The sequence below is a fragment of the Panthera tigris genome, chromosome A2, assembly GCF_018350195.1.
Source record: "Panthera tigris isolate Pti1 chromosome A2, P.tigris_Pti1_mat1.1, whole genome shotgun sequence".
Taxonomy (NCBI): Eukaryota; Metazoa; Chordata; class Mammalia; order Carnivora; family Felidae; genus Panthera; species Panthera tigris.
Genome location: NC_056661.1, coordinates 10,066,521 through 10,077,380, shown reverse-complemented (window position 1 = coordinate 10,077,380; position 10,860 = coordinate 10,066,521). Strand labels below are relative to the sequence as shown.

Sequence of the window (10,860 nt, the reverse complement as noted above, 5' to 3'; positions counted from 1 at the left end):
AAGATTCATCCACATTGTAGCATGTGTCAAGACTTCATTCCTGTTTGTGGCTGAATAGTATTCCCTTGCGTGGATATACAGCATTTTATCTGTTCACTCATTGATGGACATTTGGGTTGTTTCCACCTTCCAGCTTTTGTGAATAATGCTTCTGTGAATATTGGTGCATTAGTATCTATTTGACTATCTGCTTTCAATTCTTTTAGGTATACACTTCGGAGTGGAGTTGCTGGGCCATAAGGTAATTCTGTGTTGTATTTACTGAGGAACGACCTGTATTGTCTGCTAAACATTTAAGTATGAAGATGCCATCCGCCTGCTTGTAGCCCTCCTTCGGCTCGCTTGTCTCTGAGAATCCAATCCAGGCCCTCCTCGTGGCTTTTGAGACTGTGCCTAGTGGTCTCACCATGCTGGCCCTTGAGCTCTTCAAATAGTCCTGCTTATTCAAACCACAGGGCCTTTGCACTTGCTGTTTGTTCTTCTTGGGTCACACACGATGGGCTCCTCAGGTTTCAGGTCTCAGCTCAACTGTCTCCTCCTCAGAGAGCCCCACCCCATCTGCCCCATCACCTCCCCACCTCACCCCCATCTTTCCCCCTCATTCACTCCATCCAGACACATAGGCTCTCTCGTGGGTCCTTCGACCACCTGGCATGTTTCTGCCTCAGGACCTTTGCACAGGCTGCTCCCCCTGCCTGGAACACCCTTCCTCCATGACTCCTCCTCATCAGGTCTTTATCCAAATACCACCTTCTCAGAGAAGGCTCCTTTGACTTCCTCCATCTAAAACTGAAGCCACCACCACGCCCTCTGTTTTCTTTCCTTAATCTTTTTCACAGCACTTATCAGCATCTGACATCCTATATCTTGTCTGATTTCTCACCTGATGTCAGCCCCAAGAACAGAGAGTCTCTTCTGCCTTGTTCATTGCTGTGTCCCCAGCACCTGGCACAGCGCCTGGCACACAATAGATGCTCAATAGATATTTGTTGACTGGCTGAATACCTCCTCAGCAAAGACAGAGGCTGGAGTTCATCTCCGTCCCCAGTCTATCCTCCTGACCCAATTCTGACACCTCTTTACCTTGCTTTTCACTTGAGTGAGGGGGTAGCATGGGATGGGGTTAAAACATTGCCCCAAGTGGGATACAGGGAGCCTCCAGGAGGGCCAGGGGCACACAGAGCCCTGCCCGCTCACCCCTCAAGGCTCAGACACAGCTGCCATCCACTTCCCCAACACCCCGCTCACTTTCCAGGGCTAATTCCATCATGCCCCCTGTGTCTGTCTGACCCACTAGAACCAGAATGCCCCAGAGGGCTTCAAGTCATGTTCTTGGGGCACTACGGCCTCCTCAACGCCAACCCCCTTGCCCACACTAAGGGCACATAAGGGGTGCTCCGTGTTTGAGGAATAAATGGCAGGAGTGAATATATGAACCGAGTGATAACGTGACCTGCAGGACTGTGCATCCCGCACTGAATGGGCTCTAAGAAAAGTCCAGCTGGGGGCGTCTGGTGAACGGTGGAGGTCTGGGCGTAGCTCAGTTCCTCCAGAGTCCCGAATGTGTTTTCCTACCCATCCACCGACTGCCCCCCACCATCCACCCCACCCCCCCACCCCGCGCTCCGGTTACAAGCTTCGGCCTGGCACACAGGACTTAAGCTGGCACTGAGGACCTAAGGAGCCCGGGGCAGGACACCGGGACACAGGGGAGGGTGGAGGGGGGCAGAACCCAGACAGGGGGGTCCGGGGCAGTGGATGCCACGCATGGAGGGCACAGAGGGCACGGCTGAGTGGAGCCATGTCTGAAGCCGGGATGCCCGAGGTGCTAAGGCGCACGACATGCAGGGTCCCCAGGTGGGAGGATCAGAACGTGAGGTGCCCCGGGCGCGGGACATCCTGGGTGTGGAGGGTTTGGGGTATAGGGTGCACAGAACGTGAGGTACCCGGGGCGAGGGGCACGCTGGGCATGGGAGGACCGCGGCGCACGGTAGGATGCCCGAAGCGAGAGTCACCCCGGGAGTGGAGAGTCGCCGCGCGCTGCGCGGGTACCAACCCGCACGGTGCAGGGCACGCGGCGCCCCGGCAAGACCGCGCGCTCGCGCCAACGCGTTGGTTCCCGGAGCCGGGCAGTTCTCGCAGACTCCACTGCGGCTGCGCAGCCGAGGGGTTGGGGGGCGGGGGTGTTGGGGGTGGTGATGGGAGGGAGTCAGGGCTCTTTCGCGCCCCCAGTCTCTCCCCAGCCTTTGCTTCCCGAGCCCCTCGCCAGCGAGATCAGGAGCCCGGGATGGAATGGCGGCTGGCTAACCGATCCTGGCTGAGAGCAAGGGGATTAGCAGAGAGCGGAGGGGCTGGGAGGGGGTCCCTGGCCGGGATTTTTCCGAACCGAGCCGGGAGTCCCTTCAAGCCTGCGACCCCTTGATTTTCCACAAGTAAAAACTACCCCTTCTGGCAGTCCCTGGAGAATGCAAGTTGGCACCCCCTCACCTCCTAGACAAGCTCTTAGATTCCTAGGGTTGCTCTGCTGGGGGGAGGCGAGTGGGCTGCTCGTTGCTGGAGGGTGGGGGGTGGGAGGAGGCTCGGAGCCAGAGGGCTCTGGAGGTGTCTGCCCAGCTTCCTCTGAGCTATACGTTATAGAAAGCGGGCACTGCCCCCCCACTCCCCAGCACCCCCAAAGCCTTCCATGGGTCCTTATCAAGTGCTGTTGCTATATCTCAAAGTGGGAAACTGGGATGTGGGGAGGTGAGGCACCCCCTCCCATTCCCCGCCCCCGCACCCCCCCCCCCATAGACCCGCAGAATCCTTTCCACATCCACCAACCTCTGCTTCGTTCACATTTGTTCTTAGACCCAGTTGTTGGACCTAGCCACTCAGATTCCAGGCCTGAGCTCTACAATCATGGAGTCCTGGGAGTGAAAGGGGAACAAAGGTGGCTCACCTACCCTCCCCCCGCTGGAAGTTTGGGGGCCTGATTTGCCCCAGGTTTTGGACTACGAAAATCCCTGCCTAGTCCTGAAATTGAAGCTCTCCGTCAAAGGGGGTGGAGGGCAGCAGGTCGCCAAGGAGTTTGCCCCTGGTCACCCAGCAGGCCTGGAAGTCTGGTGTCTCTGTCTTTCCCTATGTTCAGCTATCTGGATATGCTTCTTGGAAGGGTTTCTTAGAGGCCAGGTTAATTTGCTTGCAGATGTTCAGTTTAGGCTTTCTTGTTCAGAGTTTCCATCCAAGGCTGCCCCAAGTTTTGTGTATTTACCACCCAGACCCTCCCGCTGCGACTTCCACCCTATTCATCACCCATTCTCCAGGGCCAAGCTTGGGTGGCGATGCATTCTCTTCCCTGGAGACAGAAACAGGAGTCGGCCCTCCTCCCCTTCCTCAGCCCTTTCCCTTCCTCTATAATCCAGGTCCAGATTTATCTGCCCGACATCTCCCCCACACCCCACTATGTGCCCCTTCTGGACCCACCAAGATTCATCCAGGACTTTGGACTTTGCATAAGCTGGCTGCTTTACTGTCTAGGCCTCGCTTTTGGATGGACTCCCTTCCCAGAGGATCCAAGCCAGGGATTTGCTCCTCCCCATTCCGAAGTCTTAGAGTTGCACCCATCTTTCATAAAACCGAGCCAGCAGCCAGGCTTCCAGGTCCAGTCTCCTGAGATCCTAACCCAATCTTACGTCTCAGGACCTTCCAGTAGTCCTCACCCCTCCGATTTCCCCCCAGCCCCCACCTGGCACTGTGTTCTCTATTCTGCTGAAGTGCTTATTTTTGGCCTGGGGCCCGGTTTTATAGCCCCCACTGTGGGTCTTGGCAGGGACAGTCTGGTTCCGGGGATCCAAGCCAGGTTGGACAGCCTTCCCCACCCTGGAGAGGGGGTGCGGGGCTCCCTCTGCAGCTTCGGCCTGAAACCTGCCCTTCACCTCACTCGGCCAGATGCCTAGGAACCCTCTGGTTCCTTGCCCTACTTCTTCAAGTCCACCAGCTGCAGTGTAGTGGCTGGGCTGTGAAATTCCGAACCGGGTTTTTGCTCTTGCCGAGAACCTAAAATTCCATTTTTTCTCTCTCCTCCCCCCCCCCCCCCCCCAACCCCCCTCCCCAAGCGAGACGTTCGAGGCGTTTATAGATACAACCTCCACCTAACGCTCCCCTCCCGGGTCCTGCTGTCCCGTCAGCTCCAAGCCCTTGTCCAGTTGTCCAGGATCTTCTCCTGGGGTCTTGTCCTGTCCCGCTAATTCCAGTCCAGGCTTTGCGTCCCTCCCTCGTCTTTTATTGTAGGTCTGGTCTCCCAGGGTAGCAGCCTCCTCAATGCATTCCCTTCTCGTCGCCCCTGGATCCTGAAGCCGCTTTTACCAGCCTGCTTCGTTGCAGCCAGCGCTCCGGATCCCTCCGTGCTAGAGTCCAGCCCTCCTTTTGCCCCTCCCCCTTGCACGTCTCCGCCAGAAAGATTGGGGCAGCCCATTCGGCCTCAGCCGCTAAGCAGCCCCTCCAGGAGCCCCCTGCGAGCCCAGGTCTGGGGAGTCTAGGCCAGGTCTTGCTTGTTCCCACTGCATTAGGCATGACGCATTACTCCGTCTCCCGAGGATGAATCCGGCCCCAAATTTGCGTGCCCCGAGTGCATTTGGCACTGTCGCAGCTACTCCGCCCCCCCCCCCCCCCCCCCGCCCATCTCTGTCTAATCCAATCCGGGTTTTGCATACCCCTTCCAGAGCTCCTCCATTTCTCCCTTCGCCTTTCCTTTACTTAACTGCCGCGAAATCCTCTCCGGGTCTTCCTTGCGCCCGCCTCCCTTCCCCCACTCCCCGTTCCGACGCAGCCACCCAGCACGTCGCCTTCCCTCTTTTCGCATTTCCAGAGGGGCTGTAGGAGGCGCAGGAAAGGAAAATCCAGCCCGGGTTTTCTGGTCGGCCCCCGGTGCGCTCGGACTCGTTGCGGCGGCCGATCCCTGGCGGCAGCTCCGGGCCGGGTTTTGCGCGCGCCCGCCGCCCCCCTCCCGGAGCGGGTGCGTCGGGGAGAGGGGCGAGCAGGCGGCTTGTCATTGCTGGTGCCCGGCGCCGGCTCGGTCCGCGCGTCCTGCGGTGCCCACGGGCCCGGCCCGGCGCCCCCCCCCCTCCGGCCGCCCCGGGGGCGCGACGCCGCCGCGCCCGCCTCCAGCCGCGCCCCCCCAGCTCCGCGCCGCCCGCCCCCAACCCGAGCCCCCCGCGGCCACTGCGGGGAGCCCGAGCCGTCGGCGCGGGAGCTGTTGGCGCTGCGGCGCCTCCGCCCCGCCGTCTGCCGAGGAGGCCCCGGCGGATGGGGCCGAGCGGGCCCCGGAGCGGCGCCGCCGGGCGGCGGGGGGCTGCAGGGGCGCCCCGGCTGGCCCGTTAACCCCTCGGCCGCCGCCGCCGCCGCCGTCGTCGGAGGGGGCTGGGAAGTCGCCTGGGCGCACACGTGCCGCCTCCGTCGGGGCCGCGGAGCTGCGGGGGAGATGCGGGCCGCTGTCGGCGCCGCCTCGGGGGGCTCCGCCTCGCCCCAGCCCCCGGAGCTCTGACGCCGCCCCCGCCCCGCCGCCTCCGCCGCCTCCCTCTCCGGGAGGGGTGCAGACCCGCTCGCCCCCAGCCCCGAGCCTCTGCCGCCGCGAGGGGGCCGCCTTTGGAGCTGTATAATCCGTTTTTTTTTTTTTAATTTTTTTTTTTTTTTTTTTTTTTTTTTTTTTTTTTTAATTTTTGGTTAGTGGCGGCGGTGCTGGGCCGGGGGAAGGAGGGGACACGGAGGCCGCCCTCGCCCCGCCACCCCTCACCCTTTTCCCCCCCGCCCCGGTTCCGGGAGATGTGCCGGGCGGGGGGCCGGGGTTCGCGGAGCCGCAGGAGAGACGCGCAGGGCCGACCCCGCAGCGGCGCTGGACAGGTGAGTGTCTGCGGGTCCAGGGCGAGGGGGACGCCGCACCTGGGCCAGGTGTGCGGGCCGAGGCGGGTGGGGGGAGGACGGGAGCCGAGGCCTGTCCGGGCCGCGAAGGGGGAGGGGATGCTGGAGCCGCGACTCTCTGCACCTGAGCCGGAGGGGAGTCGGGGGCGGCCTGCACTTCGTATCCACCGGCTTGGGGGTCAAGAGGGGCGGCCCCCACGGAGCGCCGGGGACGCTGGGGTGAGGATGGGCGGCCGCGGGGTGCCCGGCGGGGGGAGGGGACCGCGAGTGTGCCCGCGCGTGGCTGCGTGTGCCCGCGCGCGCTCCAGCCTTTGTGGGGAAGCGGCGCGGCGGTGCCTGCGTGTCCCCGGTGCGTGTGCGCGCGGGTGCTTGGCGCCCTGTTTGTGTAGGTGTCTGGGTGTGAGCGGAGAGGGTGCGTGTGCGCGCCGCGCGCGGGCCCCGGCCCCCCGGAGGAGCAGTGTCGAGGGCTGGCACCGCAGGATGCTGGGCCGGGGATTGTTTTTCTCCGGGAGGCAGAGACGCGGTGGATGGGGAGGGGTCCGTCTGGGTGTCCCGCCGGCCGCAGCGCGGGGGGCACCGTTGTCAGGAGGTGGGCAGCTCGGCTGCGTCTTCTCGCTCCCGCTCTCGCTGGCACCCGGTTAAGCCTGGGAAGCTGTTGGGTTTGATCCACCCGGATTCGGGCTCTGAGGGCGAGAGCCCTCCCTCTCCCCCAGGTGTTCATTGGGTCGAGCTATGGGGATTCAACTGTCATCCTCCCATCGGAGGGTCCCGGGACGGGAGTCCGGACCAGAAGAGGGTGGAGAGTGCTGTGGGTGCTCGGCCTCGGCCAGAAAAATGCCTCTGCAGGCATCGCTTCAGTGAACCCCCAGCACCCCTACGAAGACAGCACTCTGCTTGCACAGCCCCCACGCACGGCCCTGTCCCTACTCTTCCAGTCTAGGTCAGCACCCAGCCCCATCCCTGCCCAGCCCCTCACTGTACCTTCCTGGCCCCTAACCACTGCCCCCCATGACCCTCCCCAGCGGTGGCAGCTGCGTGGGTGTCCAGCCGTCCCAGGCTTGAGGCAGGGCCCCCTTTCCTCCTGGCTCCTGCAGGACCCCGGGCCTGGGTTAGTCTGCCCACATCCAAACATGTGGTGTGCCTGGGGGAGCAGGGGGAGGGGTTCAAGATGGCTGCCAAGATGGCTGGTCGCCTCTCCGCCTCTCTCTCTCTGTTTCTCTTTCTCTCTCTCCCTTTTCTGCTTGCTCTGTTCCCTTAGCTGCTACAGGAGTCATCGCAGAGAAGGGGTCGGACAGTGTGGGGACAGGTGTGGGGGACTCCTAAGGATGATGTCTGCTTTAGGCCTGTTGACCTCAATGCTGTTTGCTTCTTGGGGAGAGGCTGTTGGTCTCTGTTCTTCTTTCCAGCACCCCAGGGGCCGGCATGAGCTTGTAACCTGACCCCAGACCCCATCCGTTCAGCCCAGCTCACAGCTGGGGGCTCCCTGCCCTCCACCTGCTCTTCTAGGCCTGGCACCTGAATTATCATCGGGATGGTGTGGTGCCCCACGGAGGGTCCCCATCTGTCATCCTCTCCGTCTGCCCCATGGCCAGGGGCTCAGGACTCCCAGTGGGGCTGGGTCAGGCCCCAGCTGTGGGGGCAGGTGACTTCTCTTTCCTCCCCACTCCCCACCCACTAATGCCAAATTTATTACTTAAAAGTAGGATGAAAACAGGGAGAATAAGAGAAGGAATACAACCTTCATTATCATATCGAGAAAATTATCCGTGATTTTCCTAACTAGCAATTTGCCTGCCATGCCGTTCAGAACTGACTTGCCCATTAATTACAGAGATGAAAAATCATCTGGAAAGCGGAAAAGGGAACTAATTCGATCCCTGGCTGGCGGCAGTGGCACCCATGCAACGAGCCACATACATGTACGCTCACATGTGAGCACCGGCCCTCCTACTGTGACGGCCACCTTCCCTCCTCTCCCTTGGTGACCTCCCGCAGGGGCTTAGCCCACCCCATGCTCGTGGTCCCTGCCCTCCAGTGCCTCACTAGGCCATCCCTCTACAGGACGCCCACCCCAACCCCCCAATCTTGGGGAGCTAGCTTAAGGCATGATCACCCCTGCTAATGCCTGCCTTTGGGCTTGGAAGCTACCCAGGGTTAGGGAGGGCGGGGAGACGGGGCCGGCGTACCTGGGCCATGGTGTCTGTAGGGAAGGGGTGGAAGGGAGACTCATGAAGCCCTGTGTCTATTCCCAGCGTGCCCTGGGGAACCTAGGAGGACCCCCACCAGGTGTGTAGGGGAGGGGCTGGCGGGCTCCCTGGCTGCACTGCTGTCTGCATCTAGCGGTCTGAACTCCTGGCCCCGGGGGGCTCCACCTGTGAGCCTCCTGCATCTGGGGTGTGCATCTTCCTCGCACCCCCAGGCTGGTAGGAGAGCGTGAGCCCCAGTGTGGGCATCTGGTGGTGGGGGGGTGCTGATCCCAAGGGGCTGTGCTGCTCAGCTAGAGCGGGTACCCCTAATGCGGAAGAGGAGGAGCGGGATCCCCGCTGGCTGTGGGGAGCTGAGCTCCAGGTCTCTGCTCCCTCCTACCTCTCCAGCCAGCTGTGTGGCCAAGGACAAGGCTCCGATTTCAATGTGGGCTCCTCTCAAGGATCCGATTTCCAGCCACCAGACACTTCCCTCTTCCAGACCCCTCTTTGTTGGGGGGGGGGGGGTGGGTGTTCCCTGGGTCTGGAGTCTGGACCCGACCGCAGTGACCCTGGACGTGCCTGAGCAACCGAGCCTTCCTCCTGGGCCGGGTGTTGGCCGCCCCCATCAAAGAGGAAAGCAGGGTCCCAGGACGGGAGGCTGTTGCCCTGAACAGAGCCACGGGCGGGGGGGAGGTCGTCATCGCCCCCAGAATCCAGTCCTCTGTCAGATGTCTGTGTGTTCTGTGTGTGCGATTTGGACGGTGACCCGGCTGAGCCTGGCTGCGGTCACGTGTCCAACAGGCTGGTCCGATGCTTGTAGGGGTCTCCTGTGTGCTGGGGTCTGTGAGTTTTGCAGAGCGAGCGGCCCCGTGTTTGTCTGTGGCTCCACACAGGAGCGGGGGGTCTGCATCTTACGTGACAGGTATGTGGACACAAGGCTTCTTGGAACGAGGCTGGGTGCACCTCTTCGTGCGGTCTGTGCTGGTGATGCCGTGGGGACAGTGCCCTGTCCTCGTGGAGCTCTTAGTCTGGCAACACGTAGGGATTTCAGTCAAGGGGCTTGTATTCCAGGGGTTAGGGAGAAGGTTTGTGGCAGCCCCTGTGTCCACGTAATACAGCAGGTTCCGGCACTGGGCCATCTTGGGGTTTGGCCCTGCGTGACCGTCCCCAACACCTCGTCCCCTTCACTCCCTCTCTCCTCACTTCTCCACCAACATGTTAAGTACATTTCGACCCCTGGGCCTTGGCACTGGCTGTTCTTCCACCCAGGACTCTCACCCAGACATCCACAAGGCTTTTGCTTCTTCACCCGCTTCAGATGTCAGCCCCCCCCCCCCCCCCCGTAACCTTTACCCCGTGCAGCCTGTTTAAAATCGCAGCCTCCCACCCACCTCCTGACTTTGCCTAGCATGGACGCCTTTTTGCACACTCTGTCATTTATTTATTTATTGTGCCTGTTTCTTTGTCATCTGTCTCCCCAGCCAGGATCCAAGTGCTCAGGGAGTTTATCACTTGGTTTGCTTTTGGATCCAAGGTGTCGAGACTCATACCTGGCCCACAGTAGGTGTTCAAGAAATCTTACCTGAGTGAATGGGAGGGGGCCTGTCAAAGGACGAGAGTCCTCCGGCTGTGTATGGTGAGGGCTCCCCATCCACCCCGCCCCTTTGGGGGGACTGAGGGCCGCCGCTAGGGGCCTGACCGGGCCATCTCTGCACCTGTTCCCCGTGCCCACCTGTGAGCCCACCTGTGCCCACCAGCTCTCTCTGAGCTGGCCTCATGGGTGCTCCAGTGTGTGAGGGCATCTGTATGGAACTGTGCACGCTATGGGGTGGAGAGCCTGAGGTGGCAAATGTGGGGGCCCTCTGTTCGGCGGGGGGATTGGAAACCCAGGGTCAGGGCCCAAGCAGCCCCTCCTGGTAGGGCACTGACCCAGCTTCTCTGTCTCATGGGATGCGGCCCTCACCCTTGTTTCCAGTCTGCATTGGCCCTGGGGAAATAGCCCAGCAGAAGCCCCCTGCCTCCCCACCCCCAACTCCAAAATTTGGGGAAGATAAAAACTCTAATAAATAGATGCTGAGGCTAAAAATAGCCCTGCCCCCCCCCCCCCAAAGCTAAAAATAGTCAGGGTCCCTCCCTCAAGGCTAAAAATACCCAGGAAGTCAGGAATGGGCAAGCCAGGGAGCCAAGCGGGAGCTCCTGTCCGGCCCCTGGAGAGGTGGCGCAGGCAGGCCAGGGGGTCTCCAAGCCATGGCGGTCCTGGGATCGGGGCCGGGTCATTCTCTGCGGGGGCTGCCCTGTGGATCACAGGACTGCGGCCAGCATCCCCGCCCTGCCCCCTCCAGATACGGGTAGTATCCCCTCCGCCCCCGACTGAGACCCCAGACGTTGCCAAACAGCCTGGGACAGAGAACAGGCTTGTGCCTCGTTGGGAAATACTGCTCAGGACCAGGGGTCAGCACGGTTTCTCTGTGAAGAGCCAGATAGTAAGTTCAGGAGACTTACAGGTCGCCCACCTGCTCTTCTCATACTCTTCCTCTGCCTCCTCTTGAAAACCTTTTGTTTATTTTTTTTAACGTTTGTTTTAAATGTTTGTTTTTGAGAGAGAGAGAGAGAGAGAGAGAGAGAGAGAACATGTGTGGGTGGGGGAGGAGCCGGGGGGGGGGGGTGGGGGACAGAGGATCCGAAGCGGGCTCTGACCAGATAGCAGAGAGCCCGATGTGGGGCTTGAACCGACAAACCTTGAGATCATGACCTGAGCCAAAGTCCGACGCTTAACTGA

The 10,860-nt window shown here is 61.2% G+C and overlaps 1 protein-coding gene across 4 annotated transcripts in view; it reads left to right on the top strand.

Annotated features, from left to right (window-relative positions):
• The first annotated feature begins 5,718 nt into the window (after positions 1–5,718).
• The window catches only part of ADGRL1 (adhesion G protein-coupled receptor L1), a 44,226-nt gene continuing 39,084 nt past the window's right edge, over positions 5,719–10,860 (top strand). For 2 of the 4 annotated variants that reach the window (XM_042978382.1, XM_042978384.1), the window contains exon 1: positions 5,719–5,877. The gene's annotated coding sequence lies outside the window, so the exon portion shown is untranslated. The remainder of the gene's footprint in view (positions 5,878–10,860) is intronic. The other 2 variants (XM_042978380.1, XM_042978378.1) reach the window with 1 other exon arrangement.